This window comes from Pan troglodytes, chromosome 9 (genome assembly GCF_028858775.2).
Source record: "Pan troglodytes isolate AG18354 chromosome 9, NHGRI_mPanTro3-v2.0_pri, whole genome shotgun sequence".
NCBI lineage: Eukaryota > Metazoa > Chordata > Mammalia > Primates > Hominidae > Pan > Pan troglodytes.
Genome location: NC_072407.2, coordinates 16,831,201 through 16,846,155, shown reverse-complemented (window position 1 = coordinate 16,846,155; position 14,955 = coordinate 16,831,201). Strand labels below are relative to the sequence as shown.

Genomic DNA, 14,955 nt, shown 5'->3' with positions numbered 1-14,955 from the left:
TTAAAAACAAAACAAACAAATAAACAAACAAAAAAAAAAAAACAGAAAAACAACAAAGCAGGAAATCCAGCAAGAGGGGAAGCTGGGGCAAAGCTTAAAACTAAACCCAAAGGAGGAAGACGAAAAGGCAAATAAATGACCCCCAGTCAGACCAGCCTATGTTACTCGGGAGGAAAACCTCAGGACCCTGAACTGAGAAACTGGAGAGTGGAGGAAGCAAGAGACTTCTCAATGGGTTGGGGGAACCAACAGAGAGGCTGACAGTGGGTCATTCGCTATATTTCATTTAAACTCACACGTGAAGAAGTACTATTATTTTCTCCATTTTGCAGAGGAGGAAACAAGAAGCCGAGATAGAGTTAATCACTTACTCAAAATCACACAGCCAATAGGCAGAACTGGGGCTGCAACCAAGATCTGACCTCCAAGCCACGCTTTCCGGCTACCTTACTAAATACACCAAGCACTAGTAAGAACTGCACAGTTAGGACAACACCAAAACAGCCAACAGAACCACCTAGGAAGAATTTCAGAAATGCATGAAGACTAAGAAGGTACAAGCAAGTTGGGAAGCGGGGAAAGTCATGAGCACAGAGTCCTAAAAACTGGCAATCAGTGATCACACACCTTTTAGCTGAGAGACACCAGAAACAGGTAGACAGGAGGAAAAGATTGTATCAACCAGCCCCACTGCCTCCCACCAAAAACCAACCAAGGTGTCAAAGAGGGGTATCAACCCTGTAAACAACCCCATTTCAAAGACCCAGTGTCTTTTTCAGAGTCCTGATTATGAAGGGCTCTGGGCAAGCACAGTTAACTCTCTTCTGCCAGCTGCCCCATCACTGCCCATCACCTATCACAGGCTAAGCTGGTCACCTGGGTGGGAAGAGAGAAATTCACCCCATCTCAGCAGGTTCCCAAGCACTCCCATTCTCAAAAAGTGAAGTCAAGGTCATCTGCCTAAACCCTATCCCCAGCATGAGGCCATTTCCATATCCAGGCCTACAGGGTGATGGAGGGGGCTAACTTATTCTGCCTGCCTGCCAACACAGCACATTCCAAAGCAAAACCAGATAAACTGGCAGGTCCAGTTCCAAACTTCCAAACTACAGCAGTGCCCCCTACCCACTACACCCACCTAGAGAATAGTTTGGATTAGCCTGGCCCGGAGGAGTCCTGCCCCCTCTCTCTCAACGGTGAGTATAACCAGTCACGGGGGTGAGGGGTACTGGTCCCCACAGTCCTGGAGGACTGAAACCACAGGGGAGAGGTGAATGGGGTAGGATAAGTAATCTCTGAAAGGCTCAACTGAGACACACCCAACTTTTCAAGACCTTAGCCATATGTTTGTAAGAGGGAGTAAAATAGGCCACCAAGAAAACACAAGTATTGTGTCCTCATTTTTCTGGGCAAATACACTAAATGAGAAGCCTACCTTTGTTTCAATGTCACAATCTATCTTAACTCCCTTCAAATGCCACAAGAAAACCTGATAGGTGACTTGATGTGCAGTCCTTTGTTAGCCTGACAGCTGTGGAGTCACACAGATAAAGAACTGGTTTTAAAGTGTAGCTGTGTGATGTTGGGTAGGTCACTAAACTTCTCTGAGCTTCACCTTCTTCAACTACAATTGCAACTCTTATATGGGCTTAAGACAGAACCTGGCCTGTCAGCCTTCCCTTCCTATCCAAGAAGCCCAGGAATGAGCACAACTAAAAGTGAACTCAGCAGTACTGCTCCTCCTCCACAAAACCTGTCTTTGAGGGTTATGGATGGTATGATAAGATAAGTTTTCCAGGACCTTTCTGCCTAAGGGCTCACACATTTTCTCTCTTTAATCAAAAGCACAGCACAAAAAACAGCTTGAGGGGCAAGAGGCAGTACAGCATCATCTTCCCAGAAAGATAAACCAAAGATTTTCAAATGACTTACCTAAGGTCACAGGAAGAGCCATAGCAGAGGATTCCCAACCAGGACTTCCTTCCACACCAGCTAGAAGTGGAGAGACCAAGACCCAGCACTTGGAGGACCCTCAAATGCCTTCTCCCAGTGAACCACCCCAACAAGGTAACAGTTCTCCAGCAGAGTTCTCAACAGCAAAGTCTAGACGCCATTGTTTTGGTCAGAGCTGAAACACTGGACTGAACACCTCCACTCCTGCCCGAAGTCACTGCCTAAGGCACATCACAAAATAACTAAACAGTGGTGTCAAAAGAACCACCAGGAACTGAGCAGTGTCATTCCAATTACTTTTGGTTTTAGGCAAAGTTCTAAAAGTACTAAAATTTCTTTTACAATTTCTAAAATTCCACTCAATGTTCTCTGGCTTATCTATTTAGGTGCATCATAGGACATCATTACACAGTCTCCCTCAGAACAAAGGTAAGTGAGTTTGAAACCTAAGAATGTCAAGAGTGCCAAGACCACAGGTTCTAAAATATAATCTGAAATCCCCCAATTTCATACAGTACAAACCAACCTTTCAGAATACCACTGAAAAAAAACTTCTTTCTAAATTAAACTTTTTTGGTCTAAAAGGAAATGAACCAATGCTGAATCATTCCTATGAATGATGAGAATTATTTTTAAAAAAATACTTATGAGTGCATCCACAGAAAAGAACAAGGTTTGAAACAATTTGGTTGAAATAGCACAGGTTTGAAGGGAAAGTTGTTTCCTGAAATTCCCCTCTATTGTAGCTCTGGCCTCAGAAATGGCCTGGGACAATCCTTCAAAAGTAATACTGTTAGGAGCTCAATACCAAGACACCACAAAGCCCTCCTGCCTGGGATTTTCTCTCCATTCTAGAAAAGTCTAGTCTGCCAGTTTCCCTGACAATTTCCTACTAGTACCATAGGCATATAATTTATCATCCAAACTGGGACATTTTGATAGTAAAGGAGGGTTCTTTAAGGATTATGCCAAGACAAGCAACATAAACCAGGATTATACCAGGCAAACAGGTACTCAGCCATGGGGAACCATAAAGGGCAGCCCTGTAGAAAATACAAATAGGCAAAACTGCCACAAACAGTAACCAGGAGGAAGGCAGCCAGGATCTGGTGGATGGACACAGGAACAAGGAAGACCAAGTTAAAATTAAGAAAAAAGCTAGGTAGAGCAGAGCCTGAAACTTGAGGTACACATTAACCTGATTCTAGGTCCATTTTCTCCCATTCTTAAGTCAATCTGCAAATCAGATTCAATGATTGATTTGTGGCCTCCCATGCCTTCCAGGTGTCTCCTCTTCATGATCTCCCACTTTATCCTTTATGACTTAGTTACTGGATTGTTTAAAAGTACAATCCATAAGGATGGGTTACCATGGTAAACATTTATCATTAGGGAGCACATCATTCCACATTATTGAAACTGATTCTTTCTAAAGTAAAAAAGTTTCATTTTAAATACTACTACTGTTTATCTTTGAAACGAACTATATGTTTTTTCCTGGCTCCTCTCTAAAACCAACTGGTAGAAACTCTTCTTATTAGGTCTGATTATCAGTTTTTAATCACTCGATCACCGAAAAACATGACAGCCAGAGTGCTGGGGATACCATGGTGAGCATGACAAGATGCTGTTCTGTGTGGTGACTAGATCCAGGGTTTTATTTCTTTATGACATATGATTCACATACCATAAAGTTCACCCTTTTGAAGTATGTAATTCAGAACTTTTAGTAGACTCCCAGGGTTGTGAATAAGTGCTTTAAATATATTTTCTCCCCTCATCCACTGTCAGCCTGCCTGAATCTAAGTCTCTCTCCTCAACCAGTCTACTCTCCTCCCTCAATAAGTCTTCATTTTAATTTTTTTAAAGACTGGGAAACCAGATTGATTAGCACACATGTCTATACACTGCTTAAGAGACAAAAGGAAAAGATGTCAATAAAATGCAGGTGGTCCCTGGCCCAGGCTCACACAAAGCAATCTTAACTGCTCAGACCAGTCACCAGGAGTGGCCCAGATCTAAAAACACAGGGACATTGACACACCCAGAAGTGTAGCTGGGTATGTGAGCAGAGCAGGACCAGCTTAAGCCAGCTGACTTCGAAAACACAAGGTTCTATCACCAGCTTCCAGAAGGAACTCAGCTCATCTACCCAGGAAGTAGCTGGAGTTAGGCACTGGAATTCACAAACATCCTCTTAAACATGCAAACACACTGGCTAAAGAGATGGGCAACCATTCATTCACATGAGTGTGAATTATTATTTGAGTGACATTTAAGGCCCAGAGGAAGCGAGTCTTAGGAGAGGGGCAAAGATTTATCTCTGGAGCTTGCAGTACTGAGAGAAACAAATGGCCTAGGTTTTAACAGCAGCCGCACCTACAGCTCTAGCCTACCGAGCCAGCACTTACCTAATCTAAACTTTACTCCAACTCTTCCAAGTAGATAACATCATCCCCATTTTCCAGATGGGGAACTGCGGGCACAGAGAAGCTAAGCAGCTAGCCCAAAGCAGGTATTAAGAGGTGCAATGAGGGCAGCAAAAGTACCTTTCTTCTCCGCACCTGAAGCTGAATGCCCTCTGCACCCCAGGGGGGATTATGCAATGGTTTTACAAGAAGGCCGAAGACCCTAAGCATTGTTTTGCTATGAAAAGATGAGTTCCATTCAACCACTTACAAAAGAACTTTTACAACCCAACCCCAATGTTAGGAGTGTGGCTTTCAAGCAAGAAGCTAAGGAAAAGGTTTTCTTTTAGACAGATGAAGTTGCACCATGCTATCCAGTTTTTGAAGCATTTCCATTTAATTCATACTGGGTAAGGAATGACCTCAAATATTATGTATTTACTGATGGATTTCCTCCACTTTATGAATAAGGGACGTGTGGTTCAAAGCGATTAATGGTCAAGGGCTTTATGGGCTTGCCTCAGCCTCTCCTAGATTTCTATCTGTTTGCCTGAGACCAGGAATCCGGCTCAGATTCTAAGTAAATGCCTCAGCCTTGGGTGTTCCTCAAGGGTCACTGTCCAGGGTGACTTGGCAGAAAATCCTTAAAGCTCTATTATGCAACATGACATTTGAAGTTGCTATTTACTGAGCATTCACCATACCATGTGTCTGGTATATAGTGGGCACAACTGAAATTTATAGATGGGGACACCGAGGCTTGCAGAGAACAAGTAATTTGTGCAAGGCCACACTAGCAAGTAGCTGAGCCAACGTGTGTCCAATTCCAAATCTGTGATTTTGAACCCACATTATCCTGTCTTTTTCCAAACCAAAATCAGGAAACAGGCCACTGTTCATGTCAATCAGTTCCCCCCTCCTACTCCTTTCAATTAATTCCTCACAGCGAAGTTTCAAATCTGTAGTAGCCCATTACTGGCAACAAACCGTATCGATATGCGAGGGTTAAGTTCATTACTCAAGAGAATATTTCACAAGGTTTGTTTATTTTCTAACAATCTACTCCCAACTCACCCCCCAAAATGGCATCTGGAAAAAATCCCCCTGTTCCTTCAAAGCCCAACTCCAACATCACTTCCTCCGCAAAGCCCTCCTCAGTTCCTACCACAGGGCAACACAGCTCTTCGGATGTATCATGAGGGCTTACCCCAGTGAGTGTGTTTCCCCTTTATTCTGATGTTACATAAGGAAATCCATGCTCCTAAAAAATATAAACGTGTAAAAAACCCCACTCCCTCAAAGCAACCCTCCAGGCAACACCCATCCACAATGTATAACCTCCCAGATCCTTAGGACTAGAGATGCAAACGTGTTGTTTCAACATTTTACTAACCCTAAGACATGACTGCCGATAAGATGCAGCAGGATTTTATTTCAGACGTACTACTGTGAAACAAATGATGTCACAATGCTTATCACTTAGAAATATTATTTTATACATATTGAAACTTTTTACTCTCTATCAATCTTATGCCTGCATAAAAAGGAAAATACAAGCTAAATAAATCGGGTAACATAAGCTAAAGTAACTTCTCAGAGTGATCAGTGTCCATACACTATCACCCTCTGTAACAACAAGGGTATTCTTAGGAATGCTCACTACTGACTCTGGGATTTCTTTCCTCTCCGCTGCATTCACTCCACAGGCTTTGGTGAGCGCGTGCAACATCAAGGGTTATTACCACCACCTGGCCAGCCATGATTGTCAAACACATCCCAATTTCAAAAATGGTCAAGCATGTTAAAAATGTGTACCTTGGAACTCACGAAATACCATACACACAACTTTCCCACTGGATTGCCATGACCTCTGCACATGCCTGTTTTCCTTGCTAATCCGTAAACTCTGCCGGGCAGGGGAGTTTTACTGATCGCTGTTCATTAGCCACCTTTTCCTAATTACTAAATCCCTGGCACACAGTAGCACCCATAAATGTTTAAACGCTCAGTGGCAAGTAGTAGCTCCATGAAAACCAGGAGCATCTGGATTTCAAAGTGCCCAACGTGAAGGGAAGAGACAAGGAAGGAAAAAATGAAAAACATGGTGGTTTATCCACAGTTCATCTCCAGAAAGCCGTCAGGATTACCCTTCCTACCCCCCCATTTTCCAACACCACGCATACCACCCAAGGACCTCTAGGAGCATCCCTGCTACTCAGAAAGCAAAACCTCTATAAGCAGCCAGACAGAACTCCATTCTCAAGCCCTTCACCAGTAACCGTGACACACACCTCTACAATCACATCTGGAAACAACTGCTACACTCCCACGAGGTAAATGAATGCCGAGCACAGAGAAGGTGGTTCTGGTTCATTTTATTGCTTCCCCTGGATTGAAAGGTGAGACCTTAGTTTTGTGCAGGCTTATCTTTAAAACCAATGAAGAATATCTTAGTGAATTCCATAAAGATTCAGCCTATGTTCCTAGGTACACTGCCTCACAAATATTGAGGGAAGAAAATCACATTCAGAATTAGAAGTGGCCAAATTTAACCTGATTCTATCTGCAGACAAAAATTAGAATATCTAGATCAATGGTTCCCAGCCAGGAGCGGATGTTATGATAGGGCCTTTCAGAAATACAGACACACTGCACGCACCACAACCCACCTAAGCCTCCACAGGTGGTGCCCAGGCTGCAAAAGCTCCATGGAGGCTGCAGTGCACATGCTAAGGTGGGAACCACTGATGTGGCAGGAGCTTCCTGGAGCAGGAACAGAAAGAGGCTGACCTGGCTTTCAGTCAGAACCATCCTGAGTTAGCCATGTAAATGGATCTATGTGCCCTGAATGACAAACCCAAAAGGCAAAATGTGAGAAAAGGTGCAGGGCCTGGAAAGGTGAGTGAGAACACGCAGGCAGCGGGAGACAGGAGCGGGGCAGACAGCCTCGCCCTAGCTTCCCCCATGCCTGCCACATATCAGAGACACAAGTATTTGGTGAAGGAGGGTCACAGGGGTGATGAGCACATGGTCATGCACACCATCAGACTTCCACTGAGCCACCTACTAAGTGCAGATTCCCTAAGCTGGCTCCAGCTGAGGTAAGAGTTCCCCTACCAATCCATCAGTAGGGGAGATTTTAGTTTTGCTTCAGCTTCACTGGACACTTGAGTGGTGTTCTGGAAGCATTTTCCACTTTCACAATTTCTAAGCATGAAGGAAGCTGCTTCTTGCCTCCAAATTACAAATGGCACATTCCCTGATTTCAAATTATATAAATGGTAATAATTTTTGCATTTTACGGCTAAGGTAAAATTTAAAGATGAAAGGAAATGAGGGAGGTATTCTGAATGCATAACAAAACTAGAAACCTTTCATCAAAATTTAAAAACAGTATCAAACTTACTCCTTCAATATTTAAAGCAAAAGCAACTTTGAATTAAGAGAATTTCTCGGCTCGGACGATATGAAATGCTATTAAGTATCTGTTTTCTGTTTTTCTCTCAATGACAATACATGACAAGGTCTTCTAAGTGCCCAGGATTTCAAGATGGGGCTGATGGTTCCTTCAGCTAATGGAGCTCTAACTCTAACCAGCATTGTCTCTCAAAGGCTTTGAGATGAAAAGGCAGCCAGGGAGAAAGGATTGAAAGAGATTCCACCAAAGGAAGCATCCGCTCACAATGGTTTCAGAATCAGTTAGCCCCCAAGACACCCCCAGCCACAGTAATGGGTGATCTGAAAATGAAGCATATCAAAATGCTATTGATAAGCTAAATTACCAGACAGCTTATCTGAGGCCCACATCCGCCATATGGTGCCCCAAGTTCTGCCGCCTGTTGCTGCCATAACAATAGGCACGCCTACCCAGAAAGCACCATCAGACAGAAACCCAGCAGCGGCGGCATGTGGGGCAGCTACTGTGTTTACATTTTATTTTGTGCCATTAGCTTTGTTCCTCCCCCTATCCCAGTAGGGATTTGAAACACACACACACTTAATGTCACAAATCCCTGTTACCTGCAGAATGCATGCATGCAGTCTGCATGTGAGCACGTGTACGGGGATAGATCAGGTGAACAGAGAGAAAACCAGATGTCAACTTCAGAAATGGAGCTGCCCAGTGGGGGAGGGCGAGCCAGGCAGGCTCCCAGCTAGAGCTGCAAGCAGACAATGCGCTTTTCTCAACAGGCTCGGGCGGGCGGGCCTCGGGGAGTGGCTATTTAAAACACTTGGCTCCTTTTATTTCACCACCACGGAAGTGAATTCGGTTCTTAAGTGCCAGAGCAAATGAAGTCATTTGGTTTCCGCGGGCTCTCCGCATCTCAGCAGAAGGAGTCAGGCTGGACGAAAGTCGGAAGGCCCATCTAAGTTGTTCTTTCTTACAATTAAAATTGATTCCTGGAGGATTAGGCGCTTGGGCTTCGTTTAGTTTTTTTCTTTGAAAAGCTATTAAAGTCAAAGAAAAATTAAGGGATACAGACACTGGGATGAAAGCCGTCAAAGACGACTCCCTTCACAAAATGCCATCAAGTCACAGAGTAAAGAAGGAACAGATAAAGCAATTACCTTCTAAAGGCTTGGTTGGTATAAAAGATTAACAATGATTTCTGTCAAATACATTCATAACAATTTTGTATTTCTGCTCTCTTAAAAGACTCCCATTTTTGCAGATGGTAATAAAATATTCATTTATTTAGTTTACTATCTATTAGAAAAACACTGGTTTTCAAAGAGAACTCAGCAGTGTGTAGCATCAGGTTATACAAAAATGCTTGGATACAGAGCAAAGCAAAAAAACAGTCTCTTTCTTAATATTCAGATCTATTGAATTATTACAGAAAGGCACTCATTTCATTCCCCTAGATTTACTCACACCTAAGCAGACAACATTCTTGGATGAACTTTTCAAATTTTCTTAAACATTCCAAGTTTAAAAAAAAAAAAAATCCCCTTTCAAGTTAAATTGAGATTGCACTTGAACACCATCCAAGAGCAGAGCTGAACTGAATTATGATAATTAGAAAGCTGTGCCTATTAAAAAAAAAAGCAGCACAGTTGATGCATTTTTTTAAAAAAGTTCATGCCAGAGAATATAAGTTCAATATGTTCTCACATAATTAACATTTCCCACCATTAGCAGCAGTGTTTCAGTTTATGTATCAGTAAGAACAACAGTGTTGTATATTCCCAGTCAAGAGTGTTTCAGTCACTTTACACATACATCTAAACCTGTCAGATGCCTAAAAGCAACCAGAATTTCCCATTAGAGATGATGGATGCTTAACTTGTTCATCAATAAGCCAGCTTTTTCTTTTAAGCCCATTTTCCAGGGTCTCATGCCTGCAAATTAAAACTGCTAATGAAATCCTAGGACAGAGCCTTCAAAACAAATGTGAATCATGAAAAAGGACAGAAAGCATTGCATTAGGATAGTAAAGACCAGTTTTAAACAAGGCGGGGTGGGTGTAGTGCATGTAACACACCCTTCCCTTGGCCTGCCACAAAGGTAGAAAAAAGATAGCTTTTTACGAGGACCTTCCCCCTACTCCCCACCACCACCACCACCACCACCACCACCACCACCACTATTACCATTATCCAATCAAGAAGAGGAAACGAGTGAGTTTCACAGTTAGCCAAGACTCCCAGACTATTGGAAACTATTTTTTTGAGAATCCTCTCAACTATGCAAAAAGTCAGTGGACCAAAGGAGAATTTAAAAGCTAAGAGTAACCTACCCTTGTAAGAAACATCATCCTGAAAACCCACCCACCAGGGCATCCCATTTTTACTTTGACTAAAATAAGGCACATATTTCAAAGCTACCCTATTCTGTACCACTACAAAACTGGAATGTATTTGAAAAAATGGTTAAATTTCAATTCCAAATTCAAATATGGACCACGAAGCTCATAATGACAATCTTACAGATTGAGGACGCTCAAGAGTTCACAGCTTTGAAACAAAAAATAAAAACCCACAGAAAAACACTCCAAGTATTTAGATCCAAATATACTAGCACTCCACAAACTATCCCAAGAAGAGGGAAGCCCCAGAACTTCCCTGATTTCAGAGGTACACAGTAATTGCAATACAACAAGGTCTAAATAAGGTGTCTGTCAAAAAGCTCGACCCTGAATATGAAGTGCGTAGGATGGACTTGAATTACCTGATTTTATCACTTTTATGAATATGAAAGAATAAAATGTATCACTGATGCGGTTCAAACACAACTCTAGATGCAACTTAAATACCACAAGGTAATCTATGCCTTATTATAAAATAAGAAAAAGCATCATGCAGCTATAAAAGATTGTGCCAGCCATCAATCTGTCCCCAAGCAGCCCAGCAGCAGCACAGCCTAGGTTTGTCAAAGGGGAATAAGCTTACAATATATTTTTCTGGCTGAGTCCAAAAGTTGGACATTAGCAGTTTGCAGTTCCAGTCACTAAACTCCAAAGGGGCAGCTGTAACGCTCGCATTTAACAACAAGGTTGGCTTGCATTTTCTTGCAGTTCTACAGAGAAATCTGGACACTTCTTTTGGCCACATTCTTCAGTCTTTGAAAAAAACAGACCCTAAAGTTTTACCGCTAAACAGATTCGACCTCTAAACACAGCTTTCATATTTATTTATTTATTTATTTATTTATTTATTTTCCCTTTCACAATCTCTCTACTGGGTACAAGTGCCTAAAATGGAGCTTAAAAGTGTTATCCACCTACTGTCTGTATGTGAATATGGTCATTTTTAAGTCCACCAGATCATACATACAGTTATTTGCACCAACCTTGAGTGATAAGACACAATTTTCATTTGCAGGCAGCATAATTATGCTCACAATTAACACATAACACATGAGATTAGAGAGAAAAGTAATCCCACAAATGCCCAGGCTCTTGTATGACCACCACGTATGAGAGATCAATCCATTTCTGAAGCAACCAACCTTAAAATATTGTTATGGTCACAGCTCATTTCTTCAAAAGTCTATTTAATATTTGCGATCTACATGCTTTAAACTGTTCGTATTATATACTTTTCTGCTGAAAATGTAAGGACAAATATGATCTAAACACCGATGATAAAAGTATATCCTTCCCAAACGTTCCCGTTAAGAAATGCCCTCATAATTGTTGCTCTGTATTCTAAGAACCAACAAAACACAAAATTGTTTATAAACTGCTGAAGCTCAAGCAGGGAAAAAAACTCGAACGTTTTTTTCCTTATGACTTATTTGTTCCTTTTTCTAAATAAAAGGGGACTCCAGTCTCCCAAGTGAGTATACTAATATATAATTCCTGCCGTATAAAGTAAGTGGGGGGAGAGAGGAAATGGGAAAGGGAGGAGGAAGCCGACTCCCCCCAGGCTGCCCTCCCAAACCCGCCCTTATGTGTAATTAGTTTGCTGCTGGGGCCTGGGCACACATTGTACCACAAGGCAAGGAAAAGCCTCTCAGTGAGAAATTCCTATCAGTCTGGCTCAAACTAAATTGGGATGTCCTCCCCCTTTAAATTAAATTTAATTAAGTATATGTCATGGTGAGTCCTGGTTTTTGTTTTGGGAAAAGAAAAGAAAAAAAACCCTCCAACCCTCCAATAATCTCTCTCAGACATGTTCCCCGGAGTTCATTACTTTATAAAGGATCACACAGAGAAGGAATTTACATAGATTCTTCCCTATAATTTTCTTTACCCATATTGTCAAAGCAAAGTGTCATACTGGTTTTGTTTCAAGCTCGTTTTTAAAAAAAAAAAAAGTTCTAATATTCCCCTAACACTGCAGATCAAATAATATTTACCATTAAAGTAAAAATAAAATAGTCTACCTTGGCATTTTGATACCATCAGCAAGAACCCGTAATGGATATAGCTTATCATCAGTTCATTTTTTATACCAACAATAAATAAAAGAATTGTTAACTGTTTAAAACCTGAAACCTGAGAGTTCAACACAGAGTTGCACAAAGAAACACTAAACAAAAATATCTGTGACCATTTATGGAAACAATGAGATTAGAAAAATAAGCCTTTCCCCAAAAATTCAACAATTCAAAACCTCACTACTGACAAAAGGTTCAACGAATCCATTTGTCTTTCCTGAGTCACTTTGTAATTAGTTCTACTATTTCCTTCTAAAGAGGAAAAGATTCCTAAGGAAGTTGGATTTAAGTCTAGTCCTTGTAAGCATTCAGATATGCTTGGACCCGAAGACCCTGCTGTTTACAGAAGGGGGGCACAAACCCAACAGTGAAAGGGTGAAGCACCGGGCGTAGCCTGAAGACTGTTCCCCAATCTGTGCCTCAGAGAAGCCCCTATCCGTAGAAGACCAGCAAGATTCACTGCAGCCTGCAGAGAAAGGAGCCCACTCCCGGCTGTGACTACACAGTGGATCACATCTCCCTGAAGGGAGGGATATGTCTACTCAGGTAACCATTGCAGGCAACCAGCGCACCCCAAGCCATCGGACCACCTGAACTTCCAAAAACAACCAAGGTGGAAAGCGGGCAGAAAGAAATCTGTGGTTGTTGTGAATTGATAAGGTTCTGCTCCTTTGCAATACGTGTAGTGTTTTTAGTATTTCTTTTTACTACTTTGAAATGTGGCAGGCTTAACAGACCTTTCTATCCCAAGACCTGGGCTCCTTCCAAGGCACTGTTTTTAAACATGGCCTTTTTACATTCCCTGCTCCTGGAACATCATCTGTCTCTAAGTTTCCAGGGCTCACTGAGGTCAATTTTCATTTCTGCAAATCACAGGAAGCCACTTGCTTCTAAGAAGTTAACAAGCCTCCTGAGAAACGCTGGTGGCTGGTATTTCATTGTTTCATAAATATTTTTACATAGTGACACTATCCAACTTTAAATAAATCTTTTAAAAAAGGCAATTTAAAAGCAAAGAAAATTCTGATCTGGATTTCATTTATTTTCATGAGAGGGGAGGTGTGAGCCCTCATTGTTTTCGACTCATTAAAAATATTGCTTTGATTTTTTAAAAATACAAACGTTATTTTTTTAAAAAGAAGAAAAGTCACAGAAGTTGAACTTTCTTTAAAGCGGGACTCTGGACTTTTGAAAACAAGTGTTGCTGTTACGAACAAAGACTAGAAGTGTACCCAGATTTTCTCCCCCCCGGGGATCATTTCTCTTCCAATCAACAAACAAATCCCCCAGTATTTCCTACCGAAAGGGAAGGGAAGTTTTCCAGGGAGAGTCTCCTCCTGGGTTTGGTGGTAACTGCGACTCAGTCTTTTTTGGACACAATGTTTCTGCTGACTCCTGAAAATTTTCCACTTGAATGTGCAATGAAGCGGCGGCGGCAGCGGCAGCAACAGTCCTGGAGAAGCGGCAAAGACGACCGTGCCCTTTTTCATCTTTGAGAAGAAGGAGCGAACCCCCCGCCAGCGGCACAAGTCTGCGCAGACCCGGGCCGGCCTCGGGGGTACCCGGCGCCGGGGGACGGCGGCGAAAGCAGGGGGGTGCGGGCCGGCTCCGGGCTCCGAGGCGGCGGCTCTGCCCGCCCGCGCTCGCTCCGAACTTCTGGCTCCCCAGCGCACCCCGTCCAAGGCGCCCGAGAGTGTGTGCGTGTGTGCGCGTGCAGGCGGCGGGAGAGGGGGCGCGCGGGGGGCGCGGCGCGGCCGGCCGGGCGCCTCCAGGGCCGCCGCCGGGGGCCGCCTGTTGCCGCGCGGGCTCCCAGCGCGCGGCCCAACTTGGCGTCCTGGCAAGTCGCGCGGCGGCGCCCGGCCGCTCACCTCGGAGGGGGCGCGGGGAGGCGGGTGTGGGGGCCCGGCCGCGGCCCTCCGCGTGCCCGCCCGCCGTCGCACACAAAGCAGAGCCCGCAAAGAAAGAGCGGCCCGCGAGGGACGCGCCGCCGGCCCCCCGCTGCCCCGTGCGCCCCCCGCACCCCAGCATCCGCCCCGCGCGCCAACTTACCTCGGCCCAGGGAGCCGCCGCAGCGCCCGGCGAGTCCGAGGCAAACTTCGGCGCCGCTTCCCCCGCCCTCTGCTCGGTGCCCGGCTCCCTCCCCGGCTCCCGGTCCCTGGGCCCGGCCACCCCACCCCTGCCTAGCACCGCTCCTGCCCCGGGGCCGGCTGGCGCGCTGGGCTGCTGCCCGCGCTCCGGGCAAAGGTGGAGGGGTGGGGGGGCGTCACTGCATGGCCTGTCCCTGGACGCGGCCGCCCCGGGCCCGGGCCCCGCCGCGTGGAATGGCCCGCAGGGTGGAAGCGAGTCTGCAAAGTGCTTGGTGGGCGCCCGCGGCGGGCGGCGGGGCCGCGGCGGCGGCAGCAGAGGCTCGGCTCGGCTCAGGCGGCGCGGCGCGGCGCGAGCGATGCTAAGAATGTTCGGAATGAGGACAGGAATGAAATGAACGCCAGGACCGAACTCGCTCCGGAGGGGTGGGGCCTCGGTGACGTCATGCGGCCTGCCGCCCGGGGCTGGAGGCGGGGCCTGCCGCCGCCGGTGACGTCATGGGGAATCGGGGCGGACCGGCGCGGCTGCTTCGCCGTTGGGGCGCGGGCTTTCGGCAGCTGGGCGGAGTCTCGCGCCCACGGGGGAGCGTGGCTCGCGCGGGAGCCGCCCTCCGTCTCCCGGCGC

General features: G+C 44.8%; 1 protein-coding gene across 5 annotated transcripts in view; it reads right to left on the bottom strand.

Annotated features, from left to right (window-relative positions):
* TEAD1 (TEA domain transcription factor 1) overlaps positions 1-14,710 on the bottom strand; it is a 270,095-nt gene extending 255,385 nt beyond the window's left edge. For 2 of the 5 annotated variants that reach the window (XM_054662121.2, XM_054662120.2), the window contains exon 1: positions 14,296-14,709. The gene's annotated coding sequence lies outside the window, so the exon portion shown is untranslated. Of the gene's footprint in view, positions 1-13,546; positions 13,700-14,295 lie in introns of all 5 variants that reach the window. The other 3 variants (XM_063783803.1, XM_063783802.1, XM_054662118.2) reach the window with 3 other exon arrangements.
* Positions 14,711-14,955: the final 245 nt, after the last annotated feature.